This window comes from Centrocercus urophasianus, unplaced genomic scaffold (genome assembly GCF_019232065.1).
Source record: "Centrocercus urophasianus isolate 14NV4802_14NV808 unplaced genomic scaffold, USGS_Curo_1.0 seq_17, whole genome shotgun sequence".
In the NCBI taxonomy this organism is placed as follows: Eukaryota; Metazoa; Chordata; class Aves; order Galliformes; family Phasianidae; genus Centrocercus; species Centrocercus urophasianus.
The window spans coordinates 9,620,186-9,640,327 of record NW_024884722.1 but is presented as its reverse complement, the minus strand read 5'-3'; the positions used below and the strand labels follow the sequence as shown (position 1 = coordinate 9,640,327).

Sequence of the window (20,142 nt, the reverse complement as noted above, 5' to 3'; positions counted from 1 at the left end):
TGCTGTACGGTTTTACCATTCATTATGTTCATTTCTTCTCTTTTTCTCTCTCCCCTGCATGAAGCTCAGCACAGGGTGTAAATTGCTTTTTCCATGATAGAGTGACTGTTAATTAGCTGTCATGAGACCTGTCTTGCCTTTCCCTTAGGTGCCTCTGGCTTATTCTCATCATGCCAGCATCCAAATGCCATTAGGTTTCCAATATTAGGAAGGCCATTGCCCTTTCCTGTGTGCTTTTTATTGGGGTTTTCTTCAGGGACGATTTATAGTGTTGATAGGCATTGCCAAAATAACTGCAAACTGAGAAACCAGAGAGGAAATCTATTAATTAGACTAATAGGGGATGATGTTGTATGGGGTACAAGGGATATATGATCAGTAGTAGTGCTTTTTTCCTCCACTTCTCAAGGTGAATAACAACCTGTTTTCATGGCAGTACTCCTTAATAGCATTGCCAGGGAAAGCTGTGTGATTTAGTCTTTTTACTGATTTTACTGAGTTTTATTTGAGGTTTGGTGTTTCTGGCTGATACAGGTGCTAACAGTGTTTTGGGAAAATCCTACAGAGGAGTAGAAATTGCAGTAAAAATAATAATTGATTAGACAAACATGGTCAATAATTCTCTCTAACCCTTCAGAAGTATATTGTTATAAAGGCTCTCAGGTGCTGAGTTTTAGTGAAGAAATCTCGTGGCCCTGATGGTGTTTGTATTACATTTCTGTATCCTATCATATAATCTGTTTTGTATGCTGAGAGCTCAGAGTGGAAAAGATGGAAACACAGTTAGATTGTCACTTGTTTCCAATGAAAAAATCTCTGCTTGGTGGAACTGTTTGCATTCCTGTGGTCAGTGGTATAAGGAAATACCATGTTATGAAAAACTCCCAATTGTTTCCTTAAGGGCTCTTCTAGAATTGCACAATCTTCTGATGGTTTGTTTGTGATTTAACAACGACAACAAAATAAAAATTAAAAATTAAAAAAAATTGCCCTCTCTAGTTCAGAACTCAGAATTCCCTTAAATGTTTACCAGGGCCTTGCTTTTTATACTCAAGGTTTGGATTCAAACCAGAAGTGTATTTTCTTAATGTACGCTGATCAACCATTATAATATGAGTAGCTGAAGGTTATATTTTTGTTCCAAAGGGTGGTTCTTTGGGATATCCCATCAGTTCCTTTACTACTCATCATAGTGATTACTCATGGTTTCTGGATGCAGCTCTAAGACAATACTTCTGAGTGACTGGGGAAAACTCTCAAATAACCAAGTGGCTTTCACTAAACTCTCAAGAAGTGAAATGGTATCTCTGACACAAATCCTTTTATCCTGTAGGCTGAAGCCTTCTAACATTTAATTTTTTCTCTTCCTGTATTCTGTCAGGATTTGTGCAATATGCCTAATTCCTGACATATGCATTAATTCATATGTATTCCAGTTTTTCAGAGCTGCTCATGTTCAGTATTTGTCTTATTGCTGCCACATCTTGAGTTAAAGTCAATTTCTCTTCCTAGTTTATTCATCCAAGAATTTCTTTCTGTTATTTTCCCTGCACTGAAAGGTGGCTTTGAGCTGAATATTTACTATGTGACTATTAGTCCTTTTCATAACTTTTTCCCATTCTTGATAACATCTTTATTCTTCATTATTAGATACACAATTTCATTTAGGCTGTAGAGGTATTTAATTAATATTAGCATAGTGAATGAAGGCTATGTGCAGTGCTAAGCTCAGTGAAACCAAAGGTTATCTTACCTTCCTGAAAGGTAGAAGGAGTGGGTTTAGGCCAGTTAAGCTGAATTAAGACATGGCACAAAATGTCGAGGTAATTTCATAATTGTTGGGTGGATTTTTTGTTGTTGGGCCCTGGGCTTGACAGCACTGCGGAGAACATTAAATTTTTATACTGAAGGGTGGTCACCCACAGCCCTTAAGAAACCGTAACAGCCAGCCCTGCAAAACCAGGTCTTGGCTATGCTTAAAATAACTGATCAAGGACTGGCATAGAAATAGCGTTCCCTTATCGCAGGCAGCGTGAAGTAGGTGAAAAATAAACCATACTCACACTGAGAATAAGCAGTCACGTTTACAGTGTTTAAATTCCTGATGCTGCAGAGCACTCCAGCTCAACACGTGTTGGTGCCAATAGTCATCCACTGCCTCCCCAGCACCACTGCTTTGTGAGCTCTGCCAGTGTGCAAATGTGCCCCAGCCCTGCAGGGAGCTCCTGGCCCCAGGCTGTGTTCCTCTTGTGTCTGAAGGGAGTGGAATTGTGCTGTGGCTGTGCACCTGTACTGCTGATGCTGAATATAAAACATCCCTCACGCTGAAGTACACATTTGTTGAAAGCAGTGCTGTATTTATTGCAACATTCAATTGCAAGGACTTTGTTTAGCACAATAACTCAGGGGAAAGCAAACTGAGCACACATGCAGTAATATTTCATTTTGACTCTTGTGGCGAACTTTTTTGTTTTGGAGTATCTTATGACAATTGTCACACATTAATTTTGTGTAATTCTATTTACTTTTTGTGCATGTTGATTTATTTATTTATTTTTTGGAAGTCAGTTCTTTGCAGTTGAAACTCTGATTTAGTGATGAAGAATGGGACAGCCAATGTGCTAAAATGTTGAACCTTGTAAATCAAAGAATCACAGAATGGCCAGGGTTGGAAGGAACCCCAAGGATCATGAATCTCCAACCCCCCTTGCCACATGCAGGCCACATGCAACCTCCCCATTTAATGCTAGACCAGGCTGCCCAGGGCCCCATCCAATCTGGCCTTGACCACTTCCAGGGATGGGGCATCCACAACCTCTCTGGGCAGCCTGTTCCAGCACCTCACCACTCTCTCTGTAAAGAATTTCCCCCTGACATTCAACCTAAATCTCCCCTCCCTCAACTTAAAACCATTTCCCCTTGTCCTGCAGTTATCAACCCTTTCAAAGAGTTGATTCCTCTCCTCTCTGTAGGCTCCCTTTAGACACTGAAATGCTGCAATGAGGTCACCCCTCAGCCTTCTTTTCTCCAGGCTGAACAAGCCCAGCTTCCTCAGCTTGTCCTGATAGGGCAGGAGCTCCAGTCCCCTGATCATCTTCGTGGCCCTCCTGGACCCTCTCCAACAGCTCCCAGTTATTTTGAAATATTTGTATATGCTGACAAGACCAAAGCAGTAATGCTTGAGGGTAGTGTACTGAAGTCGTGCAAGAGTTAACAACAGAGAGCTGATAGTGGTTGAAGTAGCATTAAAACTCAGTGAATACAAATGGTCACAGTTTGGAAAGAAGCAGCACAAGTCCCTGATGGGTAGATGGATCTCAGTGTTTTCACCATGCATAAAATGTCTACTTTGCAATGTATAGGTCTTAAAAAAAAAAAAATCGTGATACATTTATTTGTTTATTTATTTTTAATGCATGGATGCATCCAGGAGTCTGGCCTCTGTCCACCAGGAAATTTCTTTTCCTCAGAGAAGTGGATGGGGGAAAAGGGAAGATGATGGAAATGGATTTTCTTGGGTTCTACTGAAGATAATTTGTACTCAGAGACAGAGAAGACAAAAGATGATGGAAGTGAACAATTGCTTTTTTATTAACGTGTTTTACTTACATGTTAAAAGATGAAGGTGAGAGGAGAACCCATAGCTGCTCAGTGGTGGGAAGGGGTCAGTGAAGGGCAGTTGTTGCCTTATGAACTTGTCATACCAGTGGCTACGTAGTTATCAGCCTTCAAAGAGGTATTGTGTTCCCCTTTTTTTTCACTCCTGCCCTGGTCAGAGTTAGCTCAGCAGTTCAGTGGGAGCTGTGCTCCTCTGATGTTCAGCTTCTGAGAGGCGAGGAGAGGGGCTGTGGTGGCTATGCCCTATTGCAAGCATTCAGCAGGAAGCTGGATTTTGTTTCTGTTTGCAACCTGGTGTGTGCAAGGCTGGATTTCTACCCAGGAGCTCTTTGAGGCTTCCCTGTGCTGTGTTGTTTTTTTTTTAATATGAAGAATGCGCTGTGTAGTATCAAAGTAATTCAATGAAATAGTCCAAAAAGGATTCAAGAAACCTAACGTTGTGTGAATTCTGCTTTATGTTTTAAATGTATAGTATATTCCAGTAATACCAAAAAGCCTTCCAGAAGTCAATAATCTCTTTCTTCTGCTTTACAGGTCAACTACATTAATAGAGCAAGGAGAGCTGTGGAAAAAATCAAGGTACCTAAAGCACTTTATTACCTGAATTCTTGGCTGTGGTCTCGCTGGTCTTTCAGTGTAATGATTTTAACTGGGGGTCTGGGAGTTGGCTGAGCTAGCAGACTGCCACTTTAAGGCGGTCTTATTAAAGTAATTGTGGTTTTTATCTGCACGTTTTGATGTCACTAACGTTGTGTAAAATACTTCTGTGGGGAAGAAATAGTGCATTAGCTCTGGGATGAGTACAGGAGCATGTGCTGGTGCTGCCCACCTGTATGGCTGTGTGCTCACAGCTGGGGTAAGCACTAGCCCAGGTAAGCCAAAGCATTGCTTGCAGCTTGAACTTTTTAATTTTTATTTATTTTGATGAATTGGAGAAGGTTTATCTCTTTTGTTTGCCACTCTGTTGCTTTTTTGTGGGGTTTTGTTTTGTTTTTTTTGAGAGGGAAGGGGGATGTAGGAGGGACAGGCAGAGCTGTAGCAGATGTTAGTCATTGAACTCCATCTCCCTAAATAAAGTCATATCCATGAAGGAGAAACTGCTTTGATAGGAGGGGGTGGAGTATAGCAAAATTATCTATGCCCATTGACTGTCTATTGAGTTGGAACGTAAGCTCTTCTACACACCTTGCAAATGCCAAAGTCCGATATAGGCAGGAATAAGGTTCATACAGAAGTAATCTCCCAAACTTTTAACACATCTCTTAGAGACTGTTTATACCAAAGATTTGTTTTGGCTTTATGAAGAGGAAAAAAATAATAGGTGTTTTCCTTTTGAATGGTGTCTGCAGAGGGTGGGAAGGTGAAAGAAGGGCAGAGCAGCCTTCAGCACTGCTAAAAATGCAGGGTGTCCGGCTCCTGCCTGGCAGAGGGCAATTACACTGACACAGCAGGTGTTGCAGTACTTCTCCACTTAGTTGCTTGCACAGAACTGGCAATACAGAAGAGGAATTTTGTCCCAGAGTGAAGCGATGGAGTTAGCTGTGGTGTGTCCATCGGCGGTGCCTTTCTTTTCAAGGAGCAGAACGATTCCTTAGCTGTTTGGCTTTGGTTTAGATGCTCTCTTCCCCCATTAAAGCTGTGTCTTCTACAGTGCCTAGGGTGCTCACCGTGCCAGCATATGTCCTCCTGTCTGGTCAGGCTGCAGCACGGTACTTACTCCCTGCAAGACAAGAGCTGGAAGAACATTAGGGAAGGAATTTATGTGCAACTGGAAAAGAGATAGAAGTGAGTCTCAGACGTTTTTATCTGGCATCTTGGTGCTGAAGGAGAGGTTTCTATCTCCTCGCCCAATTTAGACAGGAGATTTTACTCCAGACATCGTCTTGCTCCTGACTGTGTAAAACCTGTCAGATCCTTTTCCTGACACTTTCTCCCCCATCGGTCCCTCAAAAAGACTTCAAAAGAGATTTTTCCCTATTGGAAAAGGAACCAGACATGGCCTTTCTTACTTGCCCTGCTCTGAAACATTGATAAGTAACATGTGGCTGGCTCCATGCTGCAGACTTTCCCAGCCGTTTAAGAAAACACCACTAATCGCTCCGTGTTAAAAGAAACCATAGGATCCTTCTCCCTCCTTTACCATTGCTCATTTGTGTAATGTATCCCAAGAGCTTTGATTCCCTTCTGTCTGAAGCTGTCAGGATTCACTAATGTCTTTCTTTGATTCACACATGCTGAAAAGAGATTTTTTTTTCAATTTTTCAGTGTTGGAAGAGATTCTCTATTCATGACGTGTGGTACACTGTGTAAGCTTTGACTTTTTTTCCATAATGCCTTTTGGACTGTCACTGTTTTGAGCATTTACTTCAGAAGTGCCCTTGCAGAAAGAAAAATATTATTTTTAAAGCTGGAGACCGAGCAAGAAGAGCCTGGAATCCAAATCCACTGTCTTGCATAATTGTTTAAACCTGCTGTGCTGTTTGGCAAAGGCCTGCACTGAGAGGGCTTTTCCATTATATGAAGCTGAGGGTTTGTCTTCAAAGAGAGGGGCTGCCTGAGGACGGCCTCTGATCCCTTTAATATGAACAGGGCTCGCATGAAAGGCAACGTGGTAGATGCAGAAGAATGTAACCTGGGGGCTTGGGTTTGCTCACTCACATCAGGCCTCTGCATCGCATTGTAAAAATGGAAGAACGTGGCTAAACTGCAGCCTCTTCTTCTTTCCTGCCTTGTTTGAGCATCAGGCTGAAGGCAAATGGTTCAAAAATACAGTCAGATGGAAGATTAATGTAAGGCTGTGTCCAAATTTCTTGCCTAAATAGATTTAGAGGGAGGGAAAAAAAAGTTCAGCCGTGCCCTGAAGTGCAGAGAGGCATTACCCAGAAGCACTGAGCCTGCTTAGATAAAATTGTGCTGATCCTGAGCTGTGGGGCCAATTGCGTCCGCCTCTCTTCTGCCTGCACAGCCCCTGTCAAGAGGTGCTTGTGAAGCTGTGGGGGCTTTTGCTTTTTGAGAACAGTGGGTGATGTCCCTCTTGGATGCAGCGTGCTTCTAAGGTCCAGGGGACATTACTAACTTTGCTAGAAATTGAAGTTTTAAACACCTTACGCGTAGCACTGAGGACAAGGTCGCGGTAGGGCAGTCTGAGGCAGCTACCAAAGTATTTTTATATTTTACCAGTGTCTGAACTGATAAAGCTTTTTGCCTCTGTCCTACTCAGAGTGTCAGTGGGCTACTCTGCTCATGCTCGTGTGGTTAAGGTTCCATTGCAGGTTGACCATTCCGCTGCAGATGAAGGTCATGCCTCTTGCCCAGCTGCTTTGAGCTATGGAGCCCTGGGCCTTCAGAGCCCACATGGGGATGAGGTGGTGCTTGTGGGGCTATTTTAAGCAAACACTTGTGTGATTTATTTTTTTTCTACCCAACACATCTTTCAACACATCTGTCTCTTACACAGAGTGTAGGAGTCTCTATTTTTCTACCAACCTTCACCCTTCCAGGCCAGCAATTGTGATGACCATTGACTCAAAATCCATTCAATTTCACTCCTTCCCAGGCTCTAGCAATAGGAAATTAGTATTTACTCCTGGATATATGTCATTTCAGGCAAGCACAAAAAGCTTGTCCTTCCCCTTCCATCAGTTACCAGCCCTGACCATTCTTTAGTATCTGAGGCCTGGCATCCTGCTGAACGTGACTTCCTTGTCCCCATGGAGCCCTGAGCCTGATGCACGGCTTTCTTCTTTCAGTCACCTTTCTAATCTTGGCCATTTTAAGTGCACAGGTAGCACTCTTCAACCATCAAAGACTCGATAGTCACATCTACATGAATAGCAAAGCAGGATATGGGATTCAAATGTATTTCTGCCTGAGATGCCTGTTCCCAGTAAATATTCGTGAAAATAAATTAGACTCGCATCCACTAACAAAAACAAAATTAAGCATGCAGCTCGGCTCATGCACATTGCATAAAGTAATGGTGTAATCTGATGCCTCATTCTCTGCTGTGGATCAGTTTGAAGCTTTTTTTCACTAGCATGAGAAGTTTCAGGTTGAGAAAGTCTCTCAGTCTTCAAATTAACCTTTTCACTAAATATTTGTAAATGCAGACAGTAATGTTTGTTCGTGCTCTGTCTGCACTCAGCGTTCTTTTTCACTTTGATTGGAAAAGAAGAGCTTAGTACATAGCATGAAGACAGTTATATTGTTCTGTACCTCTCTGGAACTAGCATTCCTCATTTGTTGGCATGCTTGCCTGTTCAGGTGAAAAAACTTTCTGAAGCTCTTGCTGGGCTGGCTGTAGCCATGAGCTGTGCTGGTGCCTGCACTGAACCCGGCTGTGCACTGTGACCAGTTGCATCAAAGCATTGGAGCTCTGCCCAGATACTCATAAACAAATGAAATGCAATGTGAGATATATATTGCGCAAGCTAAAGTAATCAAAGAGAACATAAAAAAGACAAAAGGAGATCCTGTTTGTTTCTACAGTTGTTGTAGAACAACTTTCTCCTGAAAAAGCACTTCTTTGTTTGTACCTCCCGTTGCTTTATTACACATATGACAGCGTTGTGTGGTTTAGGCTTGTGAGAAACATTTTTGGTGTGGGTTGCCATTAAAAAGTAGGACCTGGCTCTTTGTGCCTTCAGCTCCAAGCCATGATTGCTCCATCTCAAGAGAGCCAAAACCAAAGCTGCTCTGGCAGGACCAGACTAAACTTGATCCCTCACACCACTTTTCTCATCACCATGCAAAACTGTAAGAGGAAAGCTTAGTGGAGGATGAGGAGGCTTTCAAAGTAAAATGAAAGACATCATCTTGGGGTGCTGCTAGAATTGCTGCTCCTTCTGTGGTCCGTTGTCTCAAGCAAGGCTTAAGCACGTTCATGCAACTTTATAAACTGTTAATAGATGACCCCAGGGCTTGTGCAGAATTTCTGTAGGTACTGTTCTCGTTATGGATTTAGGAAAAAAAAAAGACAAAAATGTCAAAGACATTTTTTTCATGAAGTTTAAATCCTGAATCTTGGGTGCTGCCCTGTTTTTCCGCAAGTGCCTGGAAGGTATTGAAGAGCACTGGAAGACTCACTGCTCTTTTCCCCTTCCCTTTCCTATGCCACTGTTGTGGAAACGGTTGTCTGCCAGCAGGCAAGTTTCTATATTGCATTCTCTGGCAAATTCCTTGGGCTGTGTGATAAAGCAGTTTCATGCTAAGCGGGAGGAGGAAGAGGACAGAATGAATGGAAAGTCTCTGACTGCACTGGGGTTGGAGGAGCTTTGTTGTCATTTCCAGGGGGAGTTTTGGGGAGGGAATGCAGCCGAGCAGTGGGAGGGAAGCAGTGGAGCTCTGGATTGCAGCAAACAACAAAAATTTGTCGGTTTTCAGCTTTCTCAGTTGACACAAACAGACTGTTAAAAGTTAGTAGTACAGATTGTGTTATCTCATTCCATTAATTATGAATTAACGAAGACCAGCTCTGGAAAAATGAGGTGATGTAATTATTCACTAGCTTGTGATATGCTCATCAGATTTTCAGCTATTACTTTAAGATGTTGGAATTGAAGCTGGAAAAGCTCATTTAAAATTTCAGACTGTCACATATTAAATCAGTAAGCTTACAACTACAAGAGTACGGATCTAGTTTAGAATTAAATACTGTTTCCAAAAGGCAAAAATCATTCAATTTTGCCAGCATTATCCCTATGAGTGAGATTTAAATGTGTCACCCTGTCTGCACCAGACTCTGCTTATTTTTTAAATTATTTCTTAGTTAAGAGCAAGCCTGTGCTTGATGACATAAAAATACCGTATCTTTCTGAGCATAAAAAATGCAGCTAGATATGTATCAGTTCATCACTGTGACTTGCAGTGGAGATTGTTGGTTGTTTTTTTCCAGCCAGTCTGGTTTGGCTTTATTCACAAGCTGAGTGGAGTGAATGAAAAATGAGTGTTTAAAAGTTGAACTTTTTCCAAAACAATTATAAGCCTCAAAACTCCCATCCACCCGATACCGATTTAATAATTTCAACAACATCCTGTCTTTTTAGGATTATTCTTTTCCCTTCACGCATTGCACTGTATTTTGTAATGGTGACCTCCTTAGCAAATGTTGATATTTAGAAAGTCAGTTTCATAAACACACAGCTTTTTGTTTCCCCTCTGCTGAAGCTGGGCTTACTTCCTCACAGTTCAGTTGTAGTAACATGATGCCTTTGTCATTCTGCTAATGAGCAGCAATTCTTCACAGAGATAAAACTGTGTTTAACTTTGCTAAATGCTGAACTAGTTTGGGTTCAGTTGTCTTTCTTGGTACGTCACATTAAAACAGTGTCAGTCAAGTGGTTTGCAGCTCTGATTTCTGATCCTAAAGTGCCAGTGCTGTCAGCTAGCTGAGTTTTGCCACAGCTGTAGTCTGTTTGCTATCAGCATGAGGTGCTGGAAAGTGGGATTTGTGTCCTGTTATTTTTAAGCTGATGAGAGTCTCAGTGGAGGGAAAAATACCTCCAATGTAAAGTGAGTCTGATTTCTTTATGCTCTGTCTGCAATGGGGAGTTATATTCAGTGGACAAGAGTTGCTGCTATTGCCTGGTGTCAGCACCTCAGCATAGAGAAGCATCACAGGGTTCCTTGTTAAACACTTCAGTGTGAAGTTCATCTGTACAGGTATTGGGAGTTAACTGCAACTAGACCCATTGATTTTTAAGTATAATTTAACCGTATTTCTGAATTAATGTTAGCACTACTACACAATTTGGCGAACGATGATTGCTGCATCAAATCTGTTTATTATCAGCTTACTCCATCTTTGTCATCTGCAAAGATATGAAGAGAAGGATTATACTTGACATAGGCTGTAAATTTAGGTTGAATTAATTCAAAACAGGGGCTTGAGTTCAGACTTAGTTTGCATGGCTGGCAGGGAACTGAACGCTGCAGCTCCTGTGGCAGCCTCCTGCCTTTCCTAGTGTCAGAAAGTATTTTTCATTGGTTCACTACAATTAATTGATGCTTTTTAAAGACATTTCCATGCCTGATGCATGCACTATTGTGGCCACACAAATTTTCCAGATTAAAACCGAAGGGCAAGAGTTGATAAGAAGTGTAGATTTTCTGATTAGCTGTCCGTAGCTTTGAGATTTTCACATAATGAGTACAATAGGACACTGTAGCTACTGAAATGGTGCTGGCACTTTGTGGATGGACTTATCAGTGCAAAGAGGTGAATGCAGTGCTAATATTTTTAGTAGACTGAAATGCTTCATGAGAAGAACAAGGCTGAAAATCTTACATATTTCAGCTGATCGGTGTTATTTTAAATTTTATCTCTTTAACTTGTAGTTTCCAATAAGCTGTTCAAGTCAATACTGTCTTCCTCCAGCTCTTTTAAACTATAGACTGTACATTAAGGTATTTTCATGAATTTATTTCATCAAGATCTTGGTAGTTCTAGTAAAATTTACCTTGTCATCTTTACAGTGAACACAACAGCAACTGTTTCTTCAGAGCAGAAATACACAAGAAAACATTTAATATGTCCTTTTTGTCAGTGGTAGTTTCATCCTTCAGTGACCACATCTAAATTTCACATCTTATAATTAGTTTGCTTATTCCTAAACATTTGGATCATTGCAAAAGCACACCAGTAAGGGTATCTCCCTTAACCCCCAGCCATTGAGCTTGAGATCATAATTTACAGAAATGCAGCTGGAATCGTGTAATGATGGTGATTTTAAATTAGTATTTACAATCAATGTGGCAAGGGTAAAGAGGTTCTGGACTAAACTAGAGCTTTGAAAATTGGATGTCTCCACTAGCAGACGGATTTATTGCAAAAACACTCAACCTGTGGCTGAAGTGGCTCCCTGCAGCTCTTTGCCACTTCCGCCCCAGTGCTTCTGTTTTCCATGGCAGTTACAACTAACATATGTAATTAGGACAAATAATTTAGGCAGAAGCAAAGTCACATCGCATTTAAAGATAGGTCAGACTGCAGAGGCTGAGCTGGTTATCAGATGTACTTGGAAAAAGTACTGTGGCTGCCATGATCGTAGGCTTCAGGTCTTCTGCTTAGATGCGTTCTTTTTGAAGTTCTGGGAAGGATTCAGGGACAAGCAGTGCAGGTAGGACAGAATTTCAAAAGCAAAATGTGTACTGGCAGAAAATAGGAGACCTTGGTGAAGTGATCTGAGATGTTCCCAGTGTTATGTATGATGAACTATTGCTGAGGCAGAGGGACATCTTTGGTGCACGGTTGAGAAAGTGTGGAAAAAAAGGCTTTTGTTCAGTTGGGAGTAGGAGGAAAAACTTTTGCAATGAAAAGATCTGAGAAGTAGGGATGACGTTGTGCTAAACCAACTGGGAGCCAGCAAAAGGCAGTTGATGCTACAAAGGCTTGCAAACAAATTTTCAAGCTCCAGGGAAAAGGGAAGGCAGCTATTGAGTTTGGTGTGTTCTGTCTTCTGAGAGCAAAATCATAAATAATCATCAAACAGTAAAGACACAAATTAGCAAAAATCAGCTGGGATACAACAAATAATACGTTAGACAAAGGGAATGAGAAGTCTGCAGGTACACCAAATATGTGCTTGCTTCTACCTAAAGTTTTATAGAATGCCAATGGGAAGAAAAAGATGGTGATGTGTGTCTTTCAGTGAGGTCATACATCAGTTAGAATTTGATGGTCAGAAGAAATCTCATAACTTCAAGGCAGAGGTGATGGTGTTGTTAAGTTCTGGACAATGAAGAAAAGTCTGAGGGGAAAGAAGGGATATATTTCAGTCATCACTTAAATTTCTTATTCTGTACAATGAAAAATACCTAGGTATTGCAATACCTATCACTCATTGAGAACAAAGAGAATAACATTTTGGACCAAAGAGGTGCTCTAGAGTGCAACCAGTAGAAGAACCCACAGGATGGGGAGCAGCTCGAGCTTATCCTGACCTGGGTAGAGAGTACAGTTTCAAACATTTGGTGTCATGTTGTATCTGTAGCCATAATATATTGCAATTTAAGGTCTTTTCAGAAATATCCAGAAAGTTCACTCTAGTAGAGTTTTGAATTTAGAAAAGAAGTGCTGCATAAAGTAAGGAGGCTTGTTATAAGGAAATTGAACCTTGCAGCTCTTTAAAGACCTCACATGAAAAGTTGGATAAAATATATGCCATGTCTCAAACAGAACATATTCATTTTTTATTATTGTTACTACTCATTTTTTTGTTGTTGTTAAGAGGCAAGGAGGTTTTTATAGCAGAGTTAAGGAATCCATTAGAAACAAGGAAACATTTTTCAAAAGTTGAAGTTATATCCAAACAAAGAAAATAGACAGGAAAAAAAAGCATCTTGCAAATTAAATTTTAAAATATAATGAGTCTGGCTAAATATATTCCGAGAAAAAAAAATCACTAAGGACTTGAGAGTCTATGATAAATCACTTATATTGAATCATTTCGAATGCATCAGAAATAGAAATCCTGCCAGACAGACTGGAGAGCTGATAGATGGCCCAAGTGTGAAAGCCTCAGAGAAGATAAGGTGCAAAATGAAAGCTGAATGATTTATATCCAAGTTGCCTTTCCCGAGAGGTCTTCGTGCAGAAACTTTACAGGTGAATCTTGAGAATGAGTTTCATTGTGAAATGCTGGTAGCTGCATGTGAAAATGCTACGCTAGCAACTGTGATCTGTTCCTTAAAATTAGGATCAGAGGTATGAAAATAGGCAAACACAATTTCAGTATCTTAAAAGCATTCCAGAAATAGTCAAGGTACCACAGAGCAGTCTATGCAGGCGAGCTGGTGTGTGTCATTACAAACAAATAAAAACTATGGAACTGGTAAATACGTGGGCTTACATTACTTATCTTGTGTTGGGAAAAGGGAACAAGTACATCAAATAGTTAGATGCTCTTGAAGCTTACAGCAGACATGCAGGTTGCTGGGTCTCTTCCACTCCTTCAGCTCACAGAATTGAAACTGCCAGTATCATAAAATACAAAAAAAGCAATTATTTGTCATGCAATTGTGTGCCTTTGTGAGAAATACATGAACCTGATGACCAGAGACAATATGCCGTACCGCAGCGTAACTCCTTGTAAAATGTTTGGATGCCAGTAAACAATTAGGTCATAAGAAAAAGTGGACTAAAATAAACTGTATTATATTGAATGCATTAACTATCCAGTATGTGGTTTAAGTCTGTGACTGCAGACCTATATTTGGATGTGAATGTTTGTTGAATTTTGGTCAAGTCCTGACCACAAGATGTAGGTAAACTTGCTTTTGTAGCAAGTGGTGGATGTGGCACGGTCAGTACAGCCCTATGAAATCTGCCAAGTCTGAGCTTTCTGCTGTCTTCAGATGTGAGTGGCCTGAGTCAGGCAGGATATCTTTAGTTTTGTTTTTTTTTTAATTGCTGATGCTCGCTTCTCTTGGTAAGAGGATACAAAACAAAGAAGGTGTAGTGTCTTCTTTGTGTTTGGGGCAAAGGTTCCAGAAGGATTCTTGGGACTAATTCTAGGTTTGTACTGGATCTTCCATAGATGCAGCCTTTCCAAGATGTCTAACCTTGCTTATAGACTGAATGGATTTACATTTTTTCCATGTAAAAAGTCCGTATAAGAATAAAACGCCTCTTTTTTTTTTTTTTTATAGTCTAGCATATGTGTACAAATTCATGAACTGAAAGAGAAAATATGCATTTAATGAGCTTTACAGAGAGAAAAATACCTAATCAAACAGAAGAGATGTTTGATGCAGTTGTTCCAATGATATCTCCCCTGAAACAGTAAAAAGTTCTGCAAAGCAACAAGGCTGTCTGCTGCGGGTTGGGGGGGGGGAGGGTTGCAGCTATTTACCGTCTAAGCAGGGAGGATTTGCATTTCATTAACTGCAGATGAAGTGCTGATGACCTGTGAATGTTTGAAAAATTATTAACTGAAAAAAGCTCTCAACCATTCATAAAATGGTGATACTGTAATGATGGTATATGGGAACTGTTGAGTCACAGCCTGAACCACTGATTGGGCACCTGGGGAAAGGACCGGGTCAGCCTTGGGAGCACAGGTGAAGGCAATTCAGCTGTGTGACTAGAAGGCGTGAAGCCTGGCTGCACCTCTCTTAGACCTCATTTAAGGGCTGACTGCCACGGGGGAAGGATCTCTTTCTGGAGATCCCTCCTTGGTGGAGCTTTCCCCTGTGAACCTGGAATCTTCTGATATGGGTGAGCAATCTTCTTCCCTTCCTTTGTAGCGCCTTTCTATCGTGTGGGTCCTTCCGTCATCACACCTTTGTTGTAACACCTTTCCCACTGTATTGATCTGTCCAATTGCTACAGATGGAGAGGTGGCTTTGAAGTAAAACTAGACTGGAAGAAACACTCCTCCACTGCTTGGCTATGTACTAGTTTTGTACTAAGGAATTGTAAAATGGGGAAAAATAACAGAAGAGATCACGTTCCTCCCACTGAAGCATTTTCTTTGACCAAATCTGGCTTTCAGGATATAGGGAAAAGCACTGTGGATACGTTCATGCTGTCTTTTTAAAACAAGTGTGCGCCATTGTTTTGCTGCGCACGTTGTGTCATAGGGAGAAAGCATATGTTAGTAGGTGGGCACTGATAAACTTCCATGTTTCAGAAAACTATTCAGACATCCTTTCATCTTCACTGTAATTTATAACGTTCTATGGTTGCCATTAATCATACCAATTCAGCCCAAAATATCTAAGCAGTGGTGTAAGGGCTTGGGTTTAAATTAGCTTTTACCAAATGGCGTATCAGGATGTTTGTAGTGGGTTGATAGATGTGTGGGTTTGTTGCTTTAACTCTGCTTTCACAGTAACTTTTAAAGGATTTCTGGTATAGACCAGCACTTTGCTTATTTACGTGCCATACTAACAGTGAAATGCAAAGATTTTGACACCATGTTGAGGTCTAGCAGTGTGAGCTGTGTAATTCATTTGCTTTTTGGCTCGTTTATTCTCTCATGAGAGCAATACTAAAATCAAGAAAACTTGGTCTTAGGGATGTATGCTAGCTTCAAGTATTTGTGTGGAACAAGAAGGAAAATGTTACAGTTGCTTTAAAAATCTTTTATGGAATTCATTAGGCATCATTTCCTCCTAAGCTTATTTGCTCTGTAGTATTCCTCATGGAAATACAGCTTCCTAATCAAATAAACATATATTTTGACCACAGGAACACTAAAGCTTTAATTATTATATTCGCCCAGCCCTCCTCCTCTTCCCTTTCTTCTTTCTCTCTTTCCTGCTTGTTGACATCTTTTGTGACTTACAATTTTTTTAAGGAATCAGATGTATTTTCACTTAGCGCCTGTTACGTTAGCAGCTCCTGCACTTGATGTTCTGAAAGCCTGTTTGTGCTGGTGACATTTTCTCACAGCATATTTTAGCTGTACATCTACATTCACACCACCATTGCCAGATCTCAGTATTTGCTTGGTATCTGCTGTGCACTCATTTTACATTGCTTTGTGTCGCAGTGCAGAAAATCAGGATGTAATAGAGCTTTGTGAGTGGATTGAAACCCCCTGAAGATAGTAAAAAGCATGGAAAAACACATGCCAAAATGCCCTGCCTGTGCTGCTGTGTGAGTTGCAAGAATTTAATGAGTTCTTGTTTTAAAAGCCATCATTTGTGATCTTTTTTTTTTTCCTTCTTTTCTCTGGTATTTGACTAAGCAATCTCTTCTTGCTACATATTTCCTGTCTTGCATGTACCCTGTTGGTGTGTTAGAGCAGCACTCATCTTGCATAACTTGGGATGGCAGCAATATGGATGTCAAGTTGCAAGTTCGGTTACAATTTATGTTAAGTCAGTACAGCCAGCAAAGTCTAGAAAATGATTCACTGCAGCCTGAAGGAAGACTTTAGACAAGTAATTCAAATGTTTGTAAACATCCAAACTGAAGCAAAAAAGAATCCCCCTCTAGGACTTTGTGAATTTGTGAACATGGGTGTTGCACATGACGATGTTGGGTAGCAATGTAGCTCATGCATCATGTGAAGGATGAATGAGAGCTCGATTACTTCAGGATTCGGGAATTTTTCTTTCAGATTGGGAACTTTTAGTTGCTGGGCAACTTTGGTTCTGATTTAAACTTAGAAGGGAAGAAAAAAATTAAATTGTCACCAGTGACTCTTGAGCTGTTACTGCTACATGTGAGGCGAGGTGATTCACTTGGCAAGGTCAGTCCTCAGCCCCTACGTGATGTAGCTTTTTCTAGGTACCATTGAGCACCTCCCATACTTGAGTAATGTAGGTGGCACACATCTGGCCATTCATGTGAGCTCATTCACAGCATGAGTAGCTGTAGCTTCCTCGCACTGTGGCTGGCTGGGAAAACTATGGATTTTCTAAACACCTTTTGCGTTCTCTCCCTGTGAAATCCTTGGTGTGTAGCACATCTGAGAGTTGTGTACCACTTCAAACCCACAACTACAGTCACCTTGGGTCTGTTTTGCAGTATGAGTCGTATGTAGGCTTGGAGCTTGCACTGCATCTGAATTCAGCCTTAGTCACTCTAGTCCAAAACAGCACACCTCATTTCGACTAAGGAACTGTGGTCTTTATTTCTGAAAGACATCTTACGTGCTTTTTAGCAATACACAGGTAGGTCCTGTTTGAGAAGAGAGCAGGCTGTGAGAGGTCGCACTGGGCTGGCCGCTGTGTCTGTGCCCTCCTCCAGCCCCATGCCATAGCACATGCATTCCTAATGCCCGAATGACAGCTCAGGGAGAGGAAGCAGCTCAATTCCTCCCTGTGCACACAGCTGGGCAGCAGCGGATGGAATTATTGCTGATACACGCTGCCCACGTTGTTCTTCCTGTGTCACTTCCTTTGCAGCTGTGAAAAGCTAGTTTTGTAGACTTTGAAAACAACATAGACCTTGGTGGTAGTGATGCAAAGGTGCTGAAATGTGTGTGCTCATTTGGGTTTGTTTGTGAAATAACATCAGTATCCAAATCCTGACTGCAGCTTCTAAAATCATTTCTGACTGTGGACTTCCAGCTTGAAATGTCTCTTCAGCAAGATTTGGCTTTTTGAATACAAGATGTAGTGCTGTCTGAAATGAAGCAGAAGGAGTTTTCAGTTGAAACTAATCAGTACTGAAAATGTTTGTCTTCCATCTAGAGTTCTAGAGCTCATACATCAAATGGACTGACGCTGCTGTGTCTAAATGTGAGACAGTCAAACTTGTGAAAGTCGTCAGGTTGCAGGCCGGCAGCTGTGGGAAATTTATCACAGGGCTGGAAAACGCACGTTATCAGCAATGCTGCACATCTGCCTCAAGGCTTCACTTAGCCAATAACAATTCAAAAACAAACCACCCATCACAAATCAAAGGATGCTGTAGAAAGTAGTTTTCTCTGAATGCCAGAAGTGTCAGAAGCTGCAGCATGTTGGTTGTAGTTTTAACATAAGTGGAAAAATGTAGTATCTACTGTTGAAGATAATAATTTAGTATGCTGTAAATCCCAGAGATATTTTTCCTCTTGTTTATTAAACTGTTCTAAATGCACTTTTGTTCTATGGAAATTGTTAGGCCTCCCCTGTCAGCAAACTTACTCTGGTTTGCAACTTACCCAAGGGAACATGTATAAGCTCCAGTAACAAAAGCATTTTTGCCTAAATAACTACAGCAGTCCTTAGGATTTTACTGAGATTCAGTAATCACATGTCATAAATTTATAAGGAGCGTGATATTAAAAAATGAATTGTTTAAACAAATGCTAGAGAAATGTTGTGGTGTTTTTTACTTTAGACCTGGTCCAAAATACTAAATAAATGAAGCTGTATGGGTATGCTGAAAATATCCTTACAAGCTTGCGTTGTGCAATTAGTCCTGCCACAAGATGAGTATTTCAAAGGTCCCACTGAAACCAGGGCTCTTATTTGTGGTAAGAGATGATGTGTGGTGTGAGGAAGGATTGACAGGCCAAGATCTTAAAATTAAAAGAACAAAAATAAAATGTAAGAAGTTGCACAACTCTTGGAAGGAGCCAGGCGTCCAATCACAGTACCCACATCAGCCAAGCTCTCGGAGGCTGTTGGGAGATGTGTGGAACCGCACTTCACTCGCAACAAACATTGCAGTGTGTGTCTTAGTTTAGCCTCTCACGCTACTGCTAATTAGGATCTGTTATGGCTAATGCTGTGCAAGGAGACAGCACGCCAAGCCTGGCTCATGGAGGAGGCAGGAAGTTCAGCTGTAGTAACTTGGCTGTAAATCTGAGCCCAAGGATGCTTAAGCCATGGTTGCTACTTCAGAGAGTAAGGCTGGGTCTTACGAAGTCTTCTGGTCTTTACAGTTACGCAGAAGTGAACTGCTATGTAAGTCATATTCATGTATATATGTGCGTGTGTGTATATGTGCATACTTATATTGTAAATATATATATATATGCAGCAGAGGCACCCTGTCCAATCTCTGTCATACTGAGCACTTTTTTGGCAGGTGATAGGAGTTATGGAAACAATTAAAATTCCTGTGCAAGGTTGGATTACTTACTTGTTTGGAAGAGTGGGTGGGTGGAGGGGGAAGGGAAGAGAAAACGGATCTGTACTTCAAAACAAAAGTGTGAAAGCATTTTGAAATGTTTTCACCAGGAGGTCTTATGTCAATATGTGTTTTGACAGAAGGGTCCAAGCATCAGGAACACAGCTCTGAGTTTTATACTGTGTAATGTCTGAGTGGTAAATATTTAAGAAATTAAAGAGCCGCACTTGTTTTTTACGGCCAGTAACGTGTCCATGTCCACTTCAAGCACCATGCAGCGCTTTTAGTTTCCCTTCCAGTGAAAGGGCTGCTGAAACAAGGGTTGGAGGCCCTTTGATTGGTTTCTGCTCTGGCTTCATGCCCTGTTCTTCCCGATGCACTTTAATCTTGTGCTTTTCTGTCTGAGAGATTACAAGTGTCAAAAAAAGAGTTTTAATAACAGATAGAGTAGATGGGCAATGTAATTTTATCATACAGAGAACACCTTGACCTGGAGAGTCTGCGGCTGCACTTGCCTGTGGGTTACGTGACAGGTTGGTGCAAACTGCGAAGGAGTTCATGTATGCGAGTCCAACTGAACTTCGGTTTTTTTTCCGCCTATGAGTAAACTCTAATACTCAGTAGGAGAGGATTTCTCTGGAAGTGCCTCATCTGATGGTATCTTTTCAAATGATGGGGAGGTGTGGCTTGGTATGGTGTGCGGTGCCTCCTGAAGGGAGCAGCAGCATTAGCAACAAGTCATGGCTCTGCGACAAGGGCAAACCACACCAAACCCAGCACTTATTGGGAGGAGTCTGAGGGTTTGGGTCTGAACACCCTTCTGGTTTAGTTTGAGGGTTTTTTTTGCCAGTGACTGTGAGCTGAGAAGTGTTCTGTCAGTTGTGGTGAAACACCCACTGACCAGTTTTTAACCTTAACGATGACTGCGTGTCTCAGAACGCTGCAGCTTCAGTCTTCTGATCAAACACCTGACTTGCCACATTATGTGCAATTAATACATGTTTCAGATTGTT

The 20,142-nt window shown here is 41.2% G+C and overlaps 1 protein-coding gene across 3 annotated transcripts in view; it reads left to right on the top strand.

Annotated features, from left to right (window-relative positions):
• Positions 1-20,142, top strand: part of ADD3 (adducin 3) — a 90,645-nt gene that overhangs the window by 26,804 nt on the left and 43,699 nt on the right. For 2 of the 3 annotated variants that reach the window (XM_042818193.1, XM_042818190.1), the window contains exon 2: positions 4,153-4,197. The exons of the other annotated variant lie outside the window; for it this stretch is intronic. The gene's annotated coding sequence lies outside the window, so the exon portion shown is untranslated. The remainder of the gene's footprint in view (positions 1-4,152; positions 4,198-20,142) is intronic. 3 annotated transcript variants of the gene reach the window in all.